General features: G+C 39.8%; 1 protein-coding gene across 3 annotated transcripts in view; it reads right to left on the bottom strand.

The window, feature by feature from the left end:
• LOC140477418 (lethal(3)malignant brain tumor-like protein 4) overlaps positions 1-19,048 on the bottom strand; it is a 293,436-nt gene that overhangs the window by 47,227 nt on the left and 227,161 nt on the right. Inside the window, exon 21 of one of the 3 annotated variants that reach the window (XR_011960721.1) lies at positions 7,770-7,911. The exons of the other annotated variants lie outside the window; for them this stretch is intronic. The gene's annotated coding sequence lies outside the window, so the exon portion shown is untranslated. The remainder of the gene's footprint in view (positions 1-7,769; positions 7,912-19,048) is intronic. 3 annotated transcript variants of the gene reach the window in all.

The following is a 19,048-nucleotide window of genomic DNA, read 5'->3' as shown; positions in this document are numbered from 1 at the left end:
AACAAACCATTTTACAGGAACAGTGCACATTATGTGAATACATAGGGACTATGGGCCTATAAGTCTCTGGGCAATTCCACTGGAAAATGTTCCCATTGGACCCTTCTGTGCTGATTACATTGGAGCATATGAAGTCAGGGGTCATAACATCTCATCTGTTTGGAGATTGTAGGCTCTTGTAATACTGTCCAACTTAGACATCTGCCAGTACCACACCATTTGAAACTATAGCTCTGGATATAGTGCTGGTGGCTACTTCCTGGACACACTATTACTATTTGGGCATAAACTTATTGGGATGAAGTCCCTAAATTGCGGTGAATTTTGACTTCACCTTTTGGTCAGCAATCTTGCAGAGGTACGGAATGTTTCTGATTTTAATTCCATTTATTTCAGTTCATATATCCAACAATGGGCTAGCTCCAGATTTCTGTCCAAGTAGTGAAGTTAAAAATTCATCACTAAAATTAATAACATTATTACATGCTGGCAAAAATATAAAGGGTTATCTTGCTTTCTGCATGACCTATCAGTCAAGGTCATACAATTAAACAATTACAGTACTGTTTTGGCAATAAAGTCACCACTTGATGAGTTATTTGTGATATTTTTCCTTGACTATATGCTCAACATAACCTTTTCCTTAAGATTAAGAAGCAAAGTATTGTTCTTTAAAGTATGTTTATCTAAATCTAAATATAAATATCCCTGAAATTCAAAATCATTGAGATAGATGTGATGTGTGGCACTGCGTAAAGACTGGTAGTGAAATGGCAATCCACTTTACATCGCCTATCAATTTTTAGTTCCACTTAAGATAACCAACTGTAGTATAGCATGGCATAATGTAAAATTCCACCCAAATGTCTTGCTTGCTACAGTAATCATAATACTCAATGCTTAAAAAAAGTGTATAAACTAAGAACCTAACCCAATTTAAACCCGGATGTGGAGATGCTGGTGTTGGACTGCGGTGGACAAGGTCAGAAATCAGACAACACCAGGTTATACAGTCTAACAGGTTTCTTTGAAATCACAAGCTTTTGGAGCACTGCTCCTTTGTCAGGTGATGAAGAGGCAACACTCTGAAAGCTTGTGATTTCAAATAAATCTGTTTGACTATAACCTGGTATCATCTGATCCATCAGTAAAGTGAGTTCGGGGCCAGAACACCACCACCTGCAAGTCTCTTTCCAAGCTGCACACCATCTTGATTTGGAATTAGTTTGCTGTTCCTTCATGATTCAGAGTCAAATCCTGGAACTCGCTGCCTAGCAGCATTGAGTGCACATACACCCCAAGGACCCCAGTGGCTCAAGAAGGGGGCTCACCACCAACTTCATTGGGGCAATTAGGGATGAGCAATAAATGCAAGCCTTGTCAGTAACATCCATGTCTGAAAAGGAATTGACACAGAAAAAAGGGAATGTTTCCTCCAGGTCCATCAAGATAACCTGCAAAACATCTCCCCACCACCGTAATGTCTGACACCACATGCATCACTAATTCTCATAATCACCTTTCTATCCTCTACTATCCTTGATTTTTTTCCACTACCAGTGATCTTCATTAACCTCCTAAAAATGCTGTATCCAGCAACCTCCCCTTTCTCTATTCCACATTCTCTTTCCCCAACTAGGCTGCTTCTGAGCTGTTGACTGTTTCAAAGTCTTTCTATCAGTAATGGTGGTCTTTGGATGGGGAGTCTGCATAAAATGAACATGTATAGCAGAATTCGGGAGACCCATCCTTGCCAAATTGTCTCTGTTAGGTTCCTCTAATTTTCCTGGTCTTAAGACCAGATTTGTTTCTTTTATACAACCTCAGGAAACAATGGTAAGTGGGCTAAATTCCAGGAAATTTTACCTAAATTCCAGGAAAATCTGCTCAGGACTGGGACCATGACACTGTCATTAATATGTGGTGATTGGTGGGCACAGCATCCACTCTAACACTGGTGGGAGTGCCTGTGTGTCAATGCAGCATAGGTTACTGGAATATTCCAGGCTCTTATCTCCAGTATTCTTTGCTTTCTCCTGCAACCTATAAGATGTTAAAACTAAAAAAAAAGTCTGTCTTTTCTGCAATTCCTTTCACGTATGGTGACATATCACTCTGAATCTTATCCTTTACTTCATTACGGACAGTAAAAAAATCTCAGATTCACGATTTATTCACCATAACTGAGATACTTAACAGATTTCTTGCCATCACTTCTCAATAAACATATATTAAAATAGATTGGATTGGATGGAGAAAGGTCGTCTTACAAATTGCAGAAATGAAGTAAATTGTTTAGAAAACCAGTCCATTTAATCATATATTTATTGTGAAACTGAATTGCAGAAGCTTTGTGTTAAATGTATTGCATATCACATGATATGGTTAAATCAGCTACACTCAAATAACATTCAGCATGTCCCTTTCAGCTGGGAGACTGATTGCACTTAAACACAGCAATTTCCTGAAAGAATTTCAGTAGCTGACAGAGACAGAATAGAAACCCATGGAGAAACACATTTAGTAATTATCCTCAACTTTGATTAGGCCTTTCTGCTCATTTGCCTAAGATTTCTGATAAGTTGCTGTATTCATACTGACATCTCAATGTGGAAATAAATGCACACCAGCTAACACTTATACTGATTTATTCATTGAATCAGTTGCATTTTCAGTAAAAGTAACACTATTCATGTGTGAGACTTAACTCATAATATTTCATGCTAGAGATCAAACCCTTATTATATTAAGTGCTTCTGCCAACAATACCACTAATCATATCATCGGAAAGAAATTAATATAAGGTTAATTGATCATAGACTGCCTGATTCTCTGCTAAAATGCTTTTAATACCACAAGATTAAATAATATCAAAATCAGCAATTACCTGTTACACTGCAAAATTAAGGGCAAACAGTTATTCTAAGAAACATCTGCAAAACTAGGTTCACTCATTTCATATGATTTGAGCAGGTTTTTCTTACAGCTTCGAATGACAAAATACGTGACCCTGTTGAAAGTTTCATAAAATGTCCAACTTTAATATTTACTTGTCATTATCTCCACAATACCAACTGGTCTGGTGCATATTTTCTAACAGTTTTTCTTTTTTTTTCCTTTCAATCTTTAAATATAATCCCCATTAGCTTGGATTTCAGTACAGATACTTGATTACTTGAACTCAAGAGTCAGAACTTTTTATTTCACTGTTGGAACACACGCTGCTAATGGTACTAACAACATGTATATCTAGCAACCAAAATCATAATTCAGAGAGTTGGTTTGAACTCTGGCGGATAATTGAAATCCATGCATCATCCAATTTGAACAAATAAAAGGCTGATTCAATATGCAGACTAAAACATGATCTACTGACAGCTTTAATATTTACCATCAACAAGGCTGAGCACATTTCAATAGCTATTGAGAAAAGAAAAATGAACTGTAGGGCTAGTTTCTGCAATAAGATACCTCGGCAATTCATGGGGTCACTGTCTATGATTTGTCAGAGTTTTATTGATGGAAAAGACAGGCAAGACCATAAGACACAGGAGCATAAATGAGACCATTCAGCCCATTGAGTCTGCTTCGCCATTCAATCATGACTGACAAGCTTCTCAACCCCATTATCCCACTTTCTCCCTGTAACCATTGATCCCCTTAACAATCAAGAATCTCTCTATCTCTGTCTCAAATGTACACAATGACCTGGCCTCCACAGCCTTCTGTGGCTGTAGCTGAAGAAGTTTCTCCTCATCTCTGTTCTAAAGGGTCTACCCTTCACTCAAAGACTGTGCCCTTGGGTCCTAGTCTTTCCTGCTAATGAAACCATCTTCTCAACATCCACTCTATCCAGGCCTTTCGGTATTCTGTATGTTTCAATTAGATCCCCACCCACCCCCCACTCCCCAAACTTCTAAATTCCATCGAGTTTCGACCCAGAGACTTCAAACGTTCCTCACACGTTAAGCCTTCATTCCTGGGATCATCCTCATGAACTTCATCCGGACCTGCTCCAGGGCCAGTACATCTTTACATCCAGGCAAATGTTACCCTTCATATTTCAAGCAATGAAGAAACAATGCAATCAGTGCCATTCTGGGGGGACAGGGCCATCAATACATAGTAAACAGCTGGCAGCTATGGAGTGAGGAACTAAATACGTTGTCATAAATTGTACATCAATAGTACTGTCCTCATGACATTCCAATCATGACAACTGGAGCTCAGTTGATGATTGTGATACCAATCAGCCAATGCTACTATCTTATGCACATCAGCTACATTGTTCAGTCACTCATTATTTCCAATTACTGAAAGTTGCTGTTTATCAATCTGCATGTTCCTGCCTTTTCTTGTAGTAGGATAGCAATATATGTTCACTTTTATAACAGTGGTACTTTGCAACTTGCCTCCCTCACTGCTCAGAATCCCAATTTTGTCAAGTGTCTACTATATAAATCCATAGTCCCTGACACTCACCCTTACCCAAGATTAAAAAGCTGAAATCCCTCAAAAGTAACTATTTGGCTTGTTATCTTCTTGGAACATACCTTGCATGTTACATCATCATAAAATCTAGGAGTCAGAGCAAAGCCAAACAGTCCTGACATTAGGGTGAAAGACACTCAAGCTGATACCACACAGTGGTGCACATTTTGAAAATAATATCTTAGTCTATTTCTAGGGCATGGCAGGGACTAATGGAGTTGAAATGGGGACTTATTCACACTCAATGCTGACCCAAAGTCTTAAAACGATGCTAATATCAAAAAAAAGCCTTTGCCTGTTCGAAAAGTGTAGACAGTGGGATGTACGTCTTAGCTGACCTTGAATGTATGGGAGGAGTGAAAATGGATTATGAGTGTCAAATTCCCAGGGACTCTCCAGGATAGCCAGAGGATGTGGTGGAGGCTGGTACAATTGCAACATTTAAGAGGCATTTGGATGGGTATATGAATAGGAAGGGTTTGGAGGGATATGGGCCGGGTGCTGACAGGTGGGACTAGATTGGGTTGGGATATCTGGTTGGCATGGACGGGTTGGACCGAAGGGTCTGTTTCCATGCTGTACATCTCTATGACTCTCTGACTGTATTTTGCCTGGTCACTTTAAGACACACAGGCAGAGATATGGTCCTAGTGGACTACTCTGTCTCAAAGATGGTAATCAAGTGCATTCTATGTATTTCTCTATATCCATACAAAATAGCTGTTTCTGTGATAGTAAACACATTGCAGTGAAGCCTGAAACTAGTGTTGACATTCGTGTCAGTACTGCTTACCCTGTACAGTGCGTGCTGCATTTATACTTTTATTCTAGTTCAAAGTAAAGGGGATGCATGAACCAGAGCATTCAAAATGAAGATGGGGAGATTATAGCAAATCATTTGGGATTGGGAATGACTCACGGAAGCACATATACACCCATCTGCCTGAATCGATGACAAGTCTGTTGGTGAGTTCATAAACTCAGAGTCACACTGTGTACATTTTAAAATGTTTGTAGTGTGATATATTTAAAATACTCCTCTGCCTTAACTGTAGAGTTAGGGTGGTGATGGTTAGGAATTAAGAGTAAAATTCTAGAATCAAGATAAGAGAACCTCCTTAAAAGACAAAGATTTGTTGTCCTAGTTCCCAGCAACAGGAAGGAAGGCCATACAACTATCATGATGAATGTGTGGTTAAAGGTGATGCAGTTATGGTCAAGTGACTAGATCCAGTGCAGGAAGCACACAAGGAATGAACGCATTTATACATTTACTGCTTCCTGTAGTGCATCATCCTGTCTTGTCAGGCATAGCCCATCACATCACTCGCAGTCATTCCAGTTTGAGGGGAATTGTCATTTATTTTTCACATTCTTTGTCACATCCCTATTTTCCATCAACCCCTACCACTCACTCCAATCCTTTTTCCATGTGATGCAGCTGCAAGATAATGGCCTTCATTAGAGCCACCTCATCCACCAGATGAACATATCTTCCAGAAGCTGAGAGGCCCATCGTTCTCCCTTTTCAGAAGAGTCAAGAACAGAACACAGGGGAAAGGACTGGAGATGGGCTATGACACAACCTATAGGAAATGTCATCACAGAATTCTTATGCAGCAGAAAGAGACTATTTGATCCATAGTGTCTGCACTGGCTCTCTACGTAATTTAACTTATTGCCAGATTCGTCTTTTCCCTTGCAACCTTGCACATTGTCTCCATGTAAATCATCATCCAACACCTTCTTGAATTCCTCAACGGAACCTGCTTCCACCTCACTTTGAGGCAATATGTTCTAAAGATTTTGCTTGCCTCGCTTTTGCTTCTTTTGCAAACATTTTGAAATCGGTTCTCAATCTGTTTATGAGTGGGAACAGTTTCTCCCTATCTAATTTGTCCAAACCCCTCATAATTTTGAGAACTTCTATCAAATCTCCTCTTAACCTTTCCTTCTCTAAGAAAAACAGTCCTAACTTCTCCAATCATTCCTCATAACTGTCCGGTCTCATCCCTAGATACTCACAATGCATTTTCTCCAATGTATTCACATCCTTCCTAATGTGTGGCACCTAGAACTGTACATAATGCTCCAGCTGATGACTAACCGGAATCTTTTAAAAATTCATCATGACCTCCACGCTTTTGTACTTTATACTTCTATTTATGAAGCTTTGAATACTGTAATCTTTATTAACAGCTCCCTCGACCGGTCCTCCACCTTAGACGACTTCTGTACACAGACACCAAGGTCTCTCTGCTCCTGTACACGCTTTAGAAAAATACTTTTATTTTGTACTGTCACATTGGCCTCAGAGATAGATTGTGTGTCAGTATCACTGAACATTGAAAATGGATTTTTCAGCCACCCGCTGACAGAATTAAATATCTCTGACCAACATCTCATACAAAGCTCAGATGTGGATTTGAGTTCAGTCAGCAATGTTATAATTATTTTCAGCTTAACTGTGCTCAGTAGCATCTTTATTACACTGACAGTAACCATACCACATTTACCTCTTCTATCCTCTGTGGGGTAGTCTTTGCTGAAGCCAATATGTGATCTATTAACCAGAGGCTGCAAGCCAAAAGCATTTCAACAGTCAAAGCAGAGATTGGAGAGGCTCATCTCTACCTTTGCTAAATACATAGGGAGTGTAGATTAGTGCAGGGAATGTAATGAGTGAAGCTTGGTACATCAATAAATTATTACCAGTACTCAGTTCTGAACATTGGTGACTTTGGCGATTCTTTTGGTGAATTTAGGTGGAGTTAAGACCAAAGCTTTATGGGTGCAGAATTGAGTTGGCATGTGATTTAGAGTTTCCCAAGGATCAATGCTGAGGCCACAGCTATTTACAATCTATATTGCTGACTTAGACAGACACTGAGAAAAATGCATGTTTGCTTATAGTACAGAGCTAATTAAGAATATGAGTTGTGAGAACACAAAGATATACACAGGTTGAGTGAGTTGGCATCGAGGTAGCATGTAGAATATTCGGTCAGAGTGTGTGAGGGTATCTTTTTGGTAACAAAATAGTAGAATGCTTTTTTTTAAATATGTGAAACTTCTACATGTTGATCTTCAGACAAACTTGGTTATACTTGTGCAAGGAATGCAAAGTTAGCAGACAAGCATGGAAAGCAATTAGGAAGGAAAATTGCAAGGTCACGTACAAAACAAGAGGACTGAGGTACACAAAACAACAAATTTTGCTACAGTTATATAGTGCTTTGGTGAGACCATACGTTCATTACTGTACATGGTTTACTTACTGCACATATCAGATTGTGTCCTGGAATGACAGTGTTATCCCATACTGATGGCCTTCCATTTCCTAACACAATCATTTGTGCCATGCTGTCATCTCTGTATTAAGCAGAGGTTGGTGTGGCAGAGACATAACGGCTGCATTTGCTGCAGAGGAAGACAATGGAGAAGATGCATGATTTGCTGGCCTCTGTTCATTCAGGACTGTCTTCTTGGCCAACTGAGATATTTGTTTCTGTTCACCTCTTGCAACACCTTTCCAACCAGTTAGACTCAGAAGGTCACAGCTGTCAACAACTGTCTCTCAGTTGCCAGTGTCAATATCGGCCATCTTCGTATCTGACTTGCAAATGTACTTCTAGCATAGAAATGAATGCCTGACAGAACAGAAGAGCCAGTTCAAATGCTGGCTCAGCAATGAGTATATACTGATGGAATAAGCGTGTTCCAGGAACTCTAAGTTGGTGATCTTGACCTCTTCAGACATGCTGAAGGTACACCTGAGACAGCAAAGACAGAAATGATTCCGTTCTGAGGAAGGGTCACTGGACCCAAAATGTTAACTCTGATTTCTCTTCACAGATGCTTTCAGACCTGCTGAGCTTTTCCAGCAACTTCTGTTTTGTTAAAAATTATTCATCTTGTTTTCCCCCTAGTAAATGCTGGCTAGTCTCATCAGTGTAGAGGAGTGGACTGAAGATACAATTTAGTAGATTTGCAGTTTGGTGTTTTCAGTCAGATTATGACTGATCCACACCCTTTTACACAGCATGGATTTAACAGTTGCACCTTGTGCAATTTATTTGTTGATTTTGGCATCAAGTGACAGATTTCCAGTCATTGTGGAGCTTAGAAATATGAAGCTAACAACTATTTCCAAAATTGCATTGTCAGTGCTGATAGATAGCAGTAAGGCAACATCCTGGACCATGACATTTTGCCTTCCTGTAACTGATGGTCACACTACAAGTGAGAAAGAGGCTGGCGTGGACTGAAATGCAAGTTGCAACTTAGATACAAAATATGCTTATTGGCAGGGCAAAAAAGGGGCAATTATTTGACGGGACTGAACAACTGTAAGGAAGAACGCTGTCAACTGCAGAAAGATATTAATGGACTGGCAAGGTGGGCTGAAAAGTATCAATGGAAGTCAACTGGAGAAATATTGTGCAGTGCATTAGGATGGGGTGGGTGTTTGGGGGATGGGGTGGGGGTTGACAAGACAAGAGGACGTAAAAGGTAAGAATTCTGAGAGATGCAAAAGAGAGAGCACTGGCATTGCATGCCGAAGAGCCCTGAAGGATAGAAAGAGAAGTTGGTTTAAAAGGCTTGCAATGCCTTCTTTAATTACCTGTGACATAGGGCTGTGTAAAAGGGCTGCAAGGTTATGCTAGAAATAAGACAGGACACTATTTAGCCTACAACTAGAATACTATGCACAATGGAGAGAACAATCTTGTATAATGGTCTGTTAACTGTCCTGCTACTTCCTCCCATTGACTGACATTAGATTAACTGACCAATAATTTCCTGCTTTCTTTAATAGTTAATGCGAGCAGTTCTTAGGTCACAGGGACCCCTGTGGAATCCAGGGGACATTGAAAGATTAAAACCAATGCTCAAGAATAAAAATTTTCAAATCTTTCTGAATTCTTGGGAAAACCTCTGGAGTAAGGGATAAAGCTGTTAACTCCGGTTTGATACATTTCCAGAGAGTTGAGCAAAACACTTGATCATATGACAACGCTAATTAGAGTTAGAATCAGAATCCCTACAGTGTGGAATCAGGCCCTTCGGTCCAACAAGCCCACACCAATCCTCCAAGGAGTAACCCTCCCAAATGCATTCCCCTACCCTATTACTCTACAATCACTAATGCACCAAACCTACACACCCCTGAACACTACAGGCAATTTAGCACGGCCAATTCACCTAGCCTACACATCTTTGGACTTTGGAAGGAAACCGGAGCACCTAGAGGAAACCCACGCAAACTCAGGGAGAATGTGCAAACTCTGCACAGACAGTCATCTGAGGCTAGAATTGAACCTGGGTCCCTGGCACTATGAGCAGCAGTGCTAACCACTGAGCCGCTGTGCTGCGTATAATGGCAGTAGCGCTAATGCAGTAGCTAATCACATAACATTTAATCATTTGACATTTATACACTATTGACAAAAGTTGTATGCATCAAGCAGGTTTTGTCTCTGTGATATTGCCAAATTCTGTATAAATTATTTGACATATTGTTTTATCGTGAAATGAAATGAAATATAATTTTCAAATCTAAGGAGGAAGACAGGAGTAGAATGATTGGAAGATCAGTGATGTTTAAATAAACTACTTTTGTAACGTTTCTACAGTATCGACCACAACAGGAAACGCCAAGAAAATACCACTGATTCACTAAAAACACTGTATAACTGACATCTAATCAAACTTTTGCAAAATTTGATGATCTCTTACAATTTGTTTCAGTCATTCATGGCACGTGGGTATCATTGGCTTGGTCAATGTACGGCAATTTATAAAATAACAAACAGAGCTAAAAGAAAACTTAATACAATCCACAGTCTCCCACATTCCAAAAATGAAGCCTAGCTTCAGAGGGAGTGAAGGTCATTAAATGCATGACAGAACTCTGGATATAACAGACTGGTATTAACTTTTTATTTCTCCCAGAGGTCATGTTAGTCCAAACGTTGCTGCCTGTGTCCTCTTTCCATCCTTCACTCCTTCAGGCTTTGGAGACAGGGTCACATTGAAAGGGTGCATTGACTGCTTCCCTCCTTAGACAGATATTCAGTGGATTACAGCTTTTGAAATGTGGCTCTGGTGAGGTGTCATTACAATTAAGTGAAAAGAGTGAAGAATCAATTAATTATCTTCAGGAAAATCAGAGTCCCAGCATCTCTAGGGCTTTTAGCTTAAGTGAAAACGAGAAGGTACGCCCAGTGGAACAGATAGGGATGAGAGTTGGCAACATTGCAGGGGGGAAACATCAGGAAAAGTAGAGGGCATGTTGAAGAAGGACTGGGTGTACAGTATTAGAAACTCAGGATCTTATCAAATGGGACAGAAGGCTTGAAGGCCCAAATGGCCTAATCCTTCTCCTAATTCGTATGATCATAAGCACGATGCTGGGTGAAATAATAGCAACACACAGAGTTACATGGAAGGTAGAAATACCTACAGATAATTTTGTACGGTGGAAAAATGGGCTCCATCAGGTGTAACGTCCCATCAGCTAGACCAGTACAGAAGCCAGCTTAAATGTTAGCTTTTGTAAGCATGATCAGGAAAATCAAGCGTTTCCTGTCACCTTCAATCTAATTCAATAATTTTCTGACTTTAAGTCAGAATCAATGGAGTACAAATTAAAATCAGAATGAATTCAAATCTTATAGATTTCAAGATTTCATTGACATCAATGTGTGGACTTTGGAGGCACAATGCAGCACCCTCTTTTTATGCCTTTGCACAAAATTTCAACAAACACCTGCATTAACACAGGATAACTCGTGCATGAGGTACAAAACAGATGAGCTTGCAGAATAAGCAATAATCAAAATTTTAAATCCACCACTGCCCCTTTCCTCCAGCCAATTCAATGTTTGTAAATATTATCTGAGTTGCTATTGAGAAAAAAAAAATCGAACAACAAAACTAGCAGCAGGAATGCTCCTGATGAGAAATTGAGAGCATATCTGCCCAGATGTTTGGTTGTTTTAAGGGACCACAGACCTCCAAATTGGAACTGCAATCCTAACACATGCACACTTCTTGTGGGAGCCCAACTGGATGCTGTATTGGTGAGGTATCAGCTTGTAAAAACAAAAATTGAACACCCTCTAGAAACATACAAAGCAGGAAGAAAATGGCACATGATCATGATGCACGACTCAATTGCTGACAGCGAAAATCCTCACTCAACCTGGCACAGCGCAGCTGACATTCAGCAGCTGTCTGCCGGTGCTAATTAAAATTATGAACTATTTTCAAAGTGGTTGGTTGCTTTTGGCCATTGTTTTGCACAACACGTGTTTGGTGCTTTTTAAAATTGCTGGTAGCAGGTGGTGAGGTTTTCATTTTACTGTCTTCAAGCCTTCTGCACAAACCACAACTTATCAGCAGTATGCTTTACTAAGCTTTCCCCTCGGTTTATAGCATGCCTGGAATAAAGAGGGGCCAGTCAGAATGGGACACGCTACTAGAAGAGAAGATATTAGGGTGAAGGCTTCTCAGTAGGAGGCCATAGGTGTCCAGGGAAGCTTCAGTGAGGATTGGAATAAAATAGTCCAATGAAGGATTCCCACAATGGAATCAGCCACCTGCCCCAACCACAACTGTGTCCTCAGCGCAGGGACACAGCGACATTGCCAGTCACTCGAAGATTTCTGTGACGAAGAACTTTCATGAGTCCAGCTCCTTCTGGACCAGCGATATGAGCAACATTTCGTAATTGCATGTCTACTGTTACACAAGGGAGCTCACTAATGTTTTCAGAACAATGAGACCTAACAATATCTAACTCTCTTTTGGTAAAGAGAGAAGCAGAATGTGTGAGGAATTCAAACCACTTCGTGGTGCCATTCTCACACCGTTTTGTGGGTTACCATCACTTATAAAATACACACGCAGAAGAATATTGTCTAGCAGGATAATCAATATATTCCCTTCATAAAGCAATATATAATTGTCATCTCATTGCAGAAGAACACATTGATAAATACATTCTATTCTTGATTAGACTATTATTCTATATATGTAGCACAATCCAAATAAGTTATCAATTAACAGGTTATGAGCTACAAATCAATAAGAACTCATCAACATACAAAGAACTTTTATAATGGAATGCATTTCCAATATTCATTGTACAGTAGAAACCCTGTATCTGCAGAATCAGTTTTTGCAGTTTCAGTTATCCAGTTTACCACGGCCTGAAATTATTACAGGGAACATTCCAGAAAGAGGACCGGGGGCTGTCGGGGAGGGAAATTTCCCATTTAAATTATAGGGTTCGCTACTAACCATGATTTTGGGCATCCACGGTAGGTCATAGAGTCAGAGAGATGTACAGCATGGAAACAGACCCTTCAGTCCAACCTGTCCATGCCAACCAGATACCCCAATTCAATCTAGTCCCACCTACCAGCACCTGGCCCATATCCTTCCATACCCTTCCTATTCATATACCCATCCAGATGCCTTTTAAATAGTGCAATTGTAACAGCCTCCACCACTTCCTCTGGCAGCTCATTCCATACATTCACCACACTTTGCATGAAAACGTTGCCCCTTAGGTCTCTTTTATATCTTTCCCCTCTCACCCTAAACCTGTGCCCTCTAGTTCTGGACTCCCCCCACCCCAGGGAAAAATCTTTGTCTATTTACCCTATCCATGCCCCTCATGACTTTATAAACCTCTATGAGGTCACCCCTCAATCTCCGACACAAGGGAAAACAGCCCTAGCCTATTCAACCTCTCCTTACAGCTCAAATCCTCCAACCCTGGCAACATCCTTGTAAATCTTTTCTAAACCCTTTCAAGTTTCACAACATCTTTCCGAAAGCAATATTCCAACAGTGGCCTAATCAACGTTCTGTACAGTCACAACATGACCTCCCAACTGCTGTACTCAATACTCTGACCAATAAAGAAAAGCATACCAAAAGCCTTCTTCACCATCCTATCGATCTGCAACTCCACTCTTGGAACATATCACCCGCAGATACAGGGGGACTACTGTAATTAATAAAGAGGTCACTAAGCTGGTTTAGAATCAATAGAAACTTCGGATGCAAAGATATCCATGGAATTTTGCAGCAACTGATGGAAATAAATTGTTTAATTCAATCAGCAATAAGGACAGATGTTTGTGAGATTGAGTACACGCTTCATATTAATAGGATTTTTTTCCGAACTATTATATGACATTAAGCCAGTCCCCATCCTGTGAATGAGTAAAAAATAATACACACCCTCTGAGTGTTTGATGCTTTGCAAGAATAAATTCAGAAAAATGAACACCATTTTGTGGCTAGCATTCATCGTCTTTCTGAGTACAAAACAATGCTGAGACACAAAGAAATTTCTAGCACTATCAAAAACAAACATTGGTGTTACTGTCAGATAGCAGGAGTCGGGTCCTCAGGGAGAGTGAGCCTTACACATGGACAGTGGGTGTGGGCCCAGCGGTGAGGGACAGCGCTGGAGAACATGGGGACTTTAACGATGGTGCGCCCATTTGAGGTGGTGGTGTCGGCACCAGTTTTCAAGTTGGCAGCGATGGCAGGGCAGCCTTTGTGGTTGGTGAAGGTGGCACTTGTGCCCAGCTTTGGCCAGCTACAGTAAACCTGATTCGGTATTGCTGGCACAGCAACGGGAGCGGCAGCTGTGCTGGTGGCAAAGTGGTAGGCCTGGTGCGATGCTCCCAGCGGCAGAGGCCCCAGACTGGAAACTCCTGGGATGGACTTGGGATGCAGGAGGTATTGGTGGGCACAGAAGCCGTTGTGAGGACATTCCCCACCCCACATCAAGGGAGGAAGAACTCTGTTTTTAATTATATTCTAATCATATCTTAATATGCTCTGCAACTCAAGATGGCACCAGAGTATGTTGACATTTTACACTTTTCACTGTATTTATGTGTTAAATACAAGTGGCAATAAATCATTCAATTCAATTCTATATATTTCACTATAGAATGATGAATGTCAATCAGTGTCAGGTTGGGCCAGTGGCTCCTGAATCAAAACGTTATGAATTCAACTCCTCTTCCAGAGCCTGAAGTATACAATTTAAGTAGAAACTTCAATACTATACTGAGAGAGTGTGACACTGTTGGAGATACCATCTGTTAAATGAAATACTGAACCAATGCCATATCCCTGCTCTCAGATCCCATTAAAGACCCCAGCGGCAGCGAAACTAGTGCCTGGTGTGCATACCGATTCTCCTTTTTATTTCTTCTAACCTCACTAAAATTTTCTTGTTACCTTTGATTAGTTTGTTCTAGCAAGGGGCAGACATTCGAGCCATTGAAACCTGTCATTTCTCTTCACAGATGCTGATTAGCTATAGAGTATTTCCATCATTTTCTTCTTGCGTTAGACATCCAACGTTTGTGGACATAATTTGGAGGTGCTGATGTAGGTTGGAAGCACTAGCTTTTGGAGCGCTGCTCCTTCAATAGGACAATCACCTGATGAAGGAACAGTGCTCCGAAAACGAGTGCTTCTAAATAAACCTATTGGACTATAATGTGGTGTTGTGCAACTTTTAGCATTTGTGGATTACTTTTTTTTACTGACTTCATGAAAAATATGAATATGACAGGATACTCGACTGTGAAGATGCATTTTTTTTAAATTAACTACAGGTTTAGACTTGTAGGCCGATTTGAAGCTGTCTTCTTTCTATAATAATCTTTCAACAAGCACTCCAGACAGCTGACAGAAATATGCAACATGGAAGCAGGCTATTTAACCCAACCTCTTGTTGCCAGCTCTTTCAAATTCCATGTTTGCATTTCTCTTTCTAAAAGAGAATTGTAGATTTATTATTTTCATGTAAATTTATCCAATTCCCTTCTGGAAGTTAATGTTGAATTTTGTTTACACCTCTCTTTTCGGCAGTGCTTTACAGAATAAAACAGGTTACTGCTTAAATAGTTACTTCTCATATCTGAATATTTCTGAAATGCAGAAATACTGCAGAAAGTTACAACACTAAGAGATTTGGGAGCCCTCGTGCATAAATCACAAGAAGTTCAGCAAGTAATGAGATAGACAAGAAAATGTGTCTTTTATTTCAAAGGGAATGGAAAACACTAATAAAGAAGTCGTGCTAGAATTAGACAAGGCCCACCAGACCACTTCTAGGATAGTGCACAGTTCTGGAATCCCTCGAAGGAAAGATATACTGGCATTGGAAGGAACCCAGAGAACACTCACTAGCATGATCCTGGGTATGGAGGAGCTGTCTTGAGTAAAAATGGAGTAGGTTGGACCTGGAATTTAGAAGGGACCCTATCGAAATGTATCAGGTTCTTAAGACAGTTGCAGAAAGGTTGCTTACCTTTGAGAGGAAAGTTGAGGAACACAGGGCAAAATCTCAGAACAAGAGGTTGCTCATTTCAGACAGAGAAGTGAAGGAATTATTTTCTCTTAGCAGGTAGTGAGTCTGTGGAATCCGTTACCACAGAGGGCTGTAGAGGCTGCTGTGTTAACTAGATTCAAAGCTGAGACAGACAGATTTTTTAAGAAGAAAGGGAACCAAGGACTCTGAGGAAAGGCAGGAAAGTGTTGCAGAGGATTGTCAAATCAGCCATGATCTGAATGAATGGCGGAGCATTCTCAACAGTTTGTAATCTTTTTCTGAAAAAAAAGTTCTGAAAGGCTTTTCTCTTCCTATTTCCCTAATCCCAACTGAGCTAAAACCTTTCTGCTTAAAAACTTTTCAGAAGCCATTCTGCAAATGGACATGGACTGCTTCAGAATCCGAAGAAGACAGAATGTTGCTCAACATGGCACAATCATCAGGAAACATCCTTACTTCTGTCTTTATAATGGAGGCAAGGTTATGGATGAAGCAGCTAAAGATAGTACAGCCTAGGACACTACCCCAAGTAAATCCTGCAGTGATATTCTGAAACGGAGATAATTGATTTCCAAAAACTAAAACCACCTTCTGAGGAATGGGTGTTCGGAGTGGTTGTAGTGGAAGCTTACCTCTGATTCCCATTGAAAATAGCTGTCAAGGTAAGCTATTTTCATCTCACGGAACATTGGTATCTATCAATTTTATTGTTCACTGAATTTAAAGCCTTAGTCCTATTTTGAATTTCTTCCTGCTTCTGCAGGTCTGGCAACAGGCAACATGGCAGCTTTTAATTATCTTTCCTGATTAACAGAATATGAACATATGCATATATCCCCAGGCCCTACATTTTACTCTGTTGTTGATAAAATAGCTTTGCATTGCGCTCTCATTAGATTTATTCTAGGCTTTGTAATTCAATTGTGATAGAAAACAAATTTGTCAGATGGCAGTGGTGAGGTTATATTGCAATGACAAATAAGAATTAGCACTGAAAGGCATATGTAAGCACAACTCTGTCATACTGGCAGCTTTATTTATACTCATATTATTCTCAAATTATGCATATGTTAAGAGCTGCTGGCCAGAACATGACATAACAGTTGAACAATGTGGTCAAAAACTAATTTAGTAAAAAAAACATTTACTACGCATTCTTCAGATCAGTTAGAATTATAATACAGTGACAACATGCCAGTTGGTGAACTGAACAGGGCCTGACAATAAACCCCCAAGGAGGAGACTCTGTCAGCACTAATATTGTACAGCTCACAGGCACACAACTCGTTCAAAGATCTTTTTTCTCCATGGAAAATCTAGACTGATGGTAAGGGCTGACAGCTAGGTATATATCAGCCAGCACTGCTGAATACCAAGAGAATGGTAATGACTCCAGCAAAGAAATTTTAATACATTGAAGCCCATGGGAAAGAAATTTAAAAAAAAACATACAGCTCATTCTTTATGTTCTTTATTTAATACATCAGAATCTTCAGAGGTGGCAGCTACCCCTTTCTTGGACCCTGCTAAAGATCAACTTGTGTTTCTCTAGCTGTGAAACAGGAGTTTATTCCAATTGCCAACCAACTGTCTACTGTGTTTTGAGTGTATCAACACAGTAAAGAAATCTTATGGGTCAGGAAACTACATAGCTAGCAAATGAAAGAAAACTTTTAAATTTGATATCCTATGCTTTTAACCTCTGCAAGTCATGAACTAGAAGGCACGGGTTTAGGGTGAGAGGGAAATGATTTAAAAGCGATCTAAGGGGCAACTTTTTCATGCAGAGGGTGGTACGTGTATGGAATGAGCTGCCCAGGGAAGTAGTGGAAGATGGTACAATTACAATGTTTAAAAGATCTCTGGATGAGTATATGAATAGGAAGGGTTTAGCGGTGGTGACAAATGTGACTAGATCAATTTAGGATTGCTGGTCGACATGGATGAGTTGAATCGAAGGGTTTATTTCTGTGTTGTACTGTATAGCTCTATCACTCCATGAGTCTCTAAAAGGTTAGACAAAGGCAGAACTTACTACAGGTATTGACAGGATATATTTTGAAGGGTTTACAAAGTTAAAAAAAAACTAATCAAATTTGAACAACTTGCATTTATAAAGTTCCACTGAAAAAGAATAATGTTTTTAGACACTTCACAAAGGTGTAATCAGGAAAAGAAAATGCATTCCAGTTGAAGGAGAACATCTTCAGATAGATATTGAACATCTTACTAAAGAGGTAGGTGCAAAGATCTTCAAGGAGAGGGGGGGAAAGAAAGGTGGATGGACACAAGTAATCCAGGAGATAAAATGCAGCTAATTCCAGAACATAGTGCCAAGACAACAACAGGGTGAATGGGTGGAAAAGGCGTGATGTACTGGAGGCCAAAGTTGGAGGAACATAATGTTCTGAAGCACAATATGTGGTTGGAGGAAGTGAGAGGCAGAAAAGTTTAAATCAGTCCCAGACTGTCTTGTGGAAGCCTGTGATTGGGCAGAGTGTATGAAAATTTGGCAGAGCAAGCTAATTTTTCTTCCTGCAGCCAATATATTGTCACCTATTCCATCAACTAAACATTATTATTTCTTTGTGCAACTGTAAATATTTTACAAATTGGTTCAGAGGCCTCACAACAAGAGTGATATATTAGTCCATTGGATTATTCATAACACACTAACATGGACTCACTTTGACAGATGACTTTGCAATTTGCAATGCAACATGATGACATATCTTAGCATAAAATCTCACAATGAAATCAATCTAGAACAGATTAGTGAGATTGTCTAAATTGCAAAGTTGCAGAATTTAATTTTAATGGATTATTTATTTAACAAATTATAATATATGTACAATCTAATTTGTTCAACTGCAAGCCTGGAGGTTTGAAATCTTCTGTTAATAAAATGGAATTGCTTGAACATCGCAGATTCATTAATATTAAATCATTCTGAGAAATTATATTAATCTCCAAAAGATTAAAGCTTCAAAAGCTGCTCCTCGCTTAGTGTTCCCTCAGTTATAGATAATTCTTTTTAAAAATAGTGTTGGATTAGTGTTCCTATTGAGCAGTTACAGAAAGGCATCATTATTTTTTTGTTGATGGAATTTATTAGCTGTAATAAGAAAAGTTCAGCTTGCTCTGTCAAATTTTCATATGCCCTCCCCAATCACTGGCTTC

This window comes from Chiloscyllium punctatum, chromosome 5 (assembly GCF_047496795.1).
Source record: "Chiloscyllium punctatum isolate Juve2018m chromosome 5, sChiPun1.3, whole genome shotgun sequence".
NCBI lineage: Eukaryota > Metazoa > Chordata > Chondrichthyes > Orectolobiformes > Hemiscylliidae > Chiloscyllium > Chiloscyllium punctatum.
This window is presented reverse-complemented; position numbering and strand designations above follow the sequence as displayed.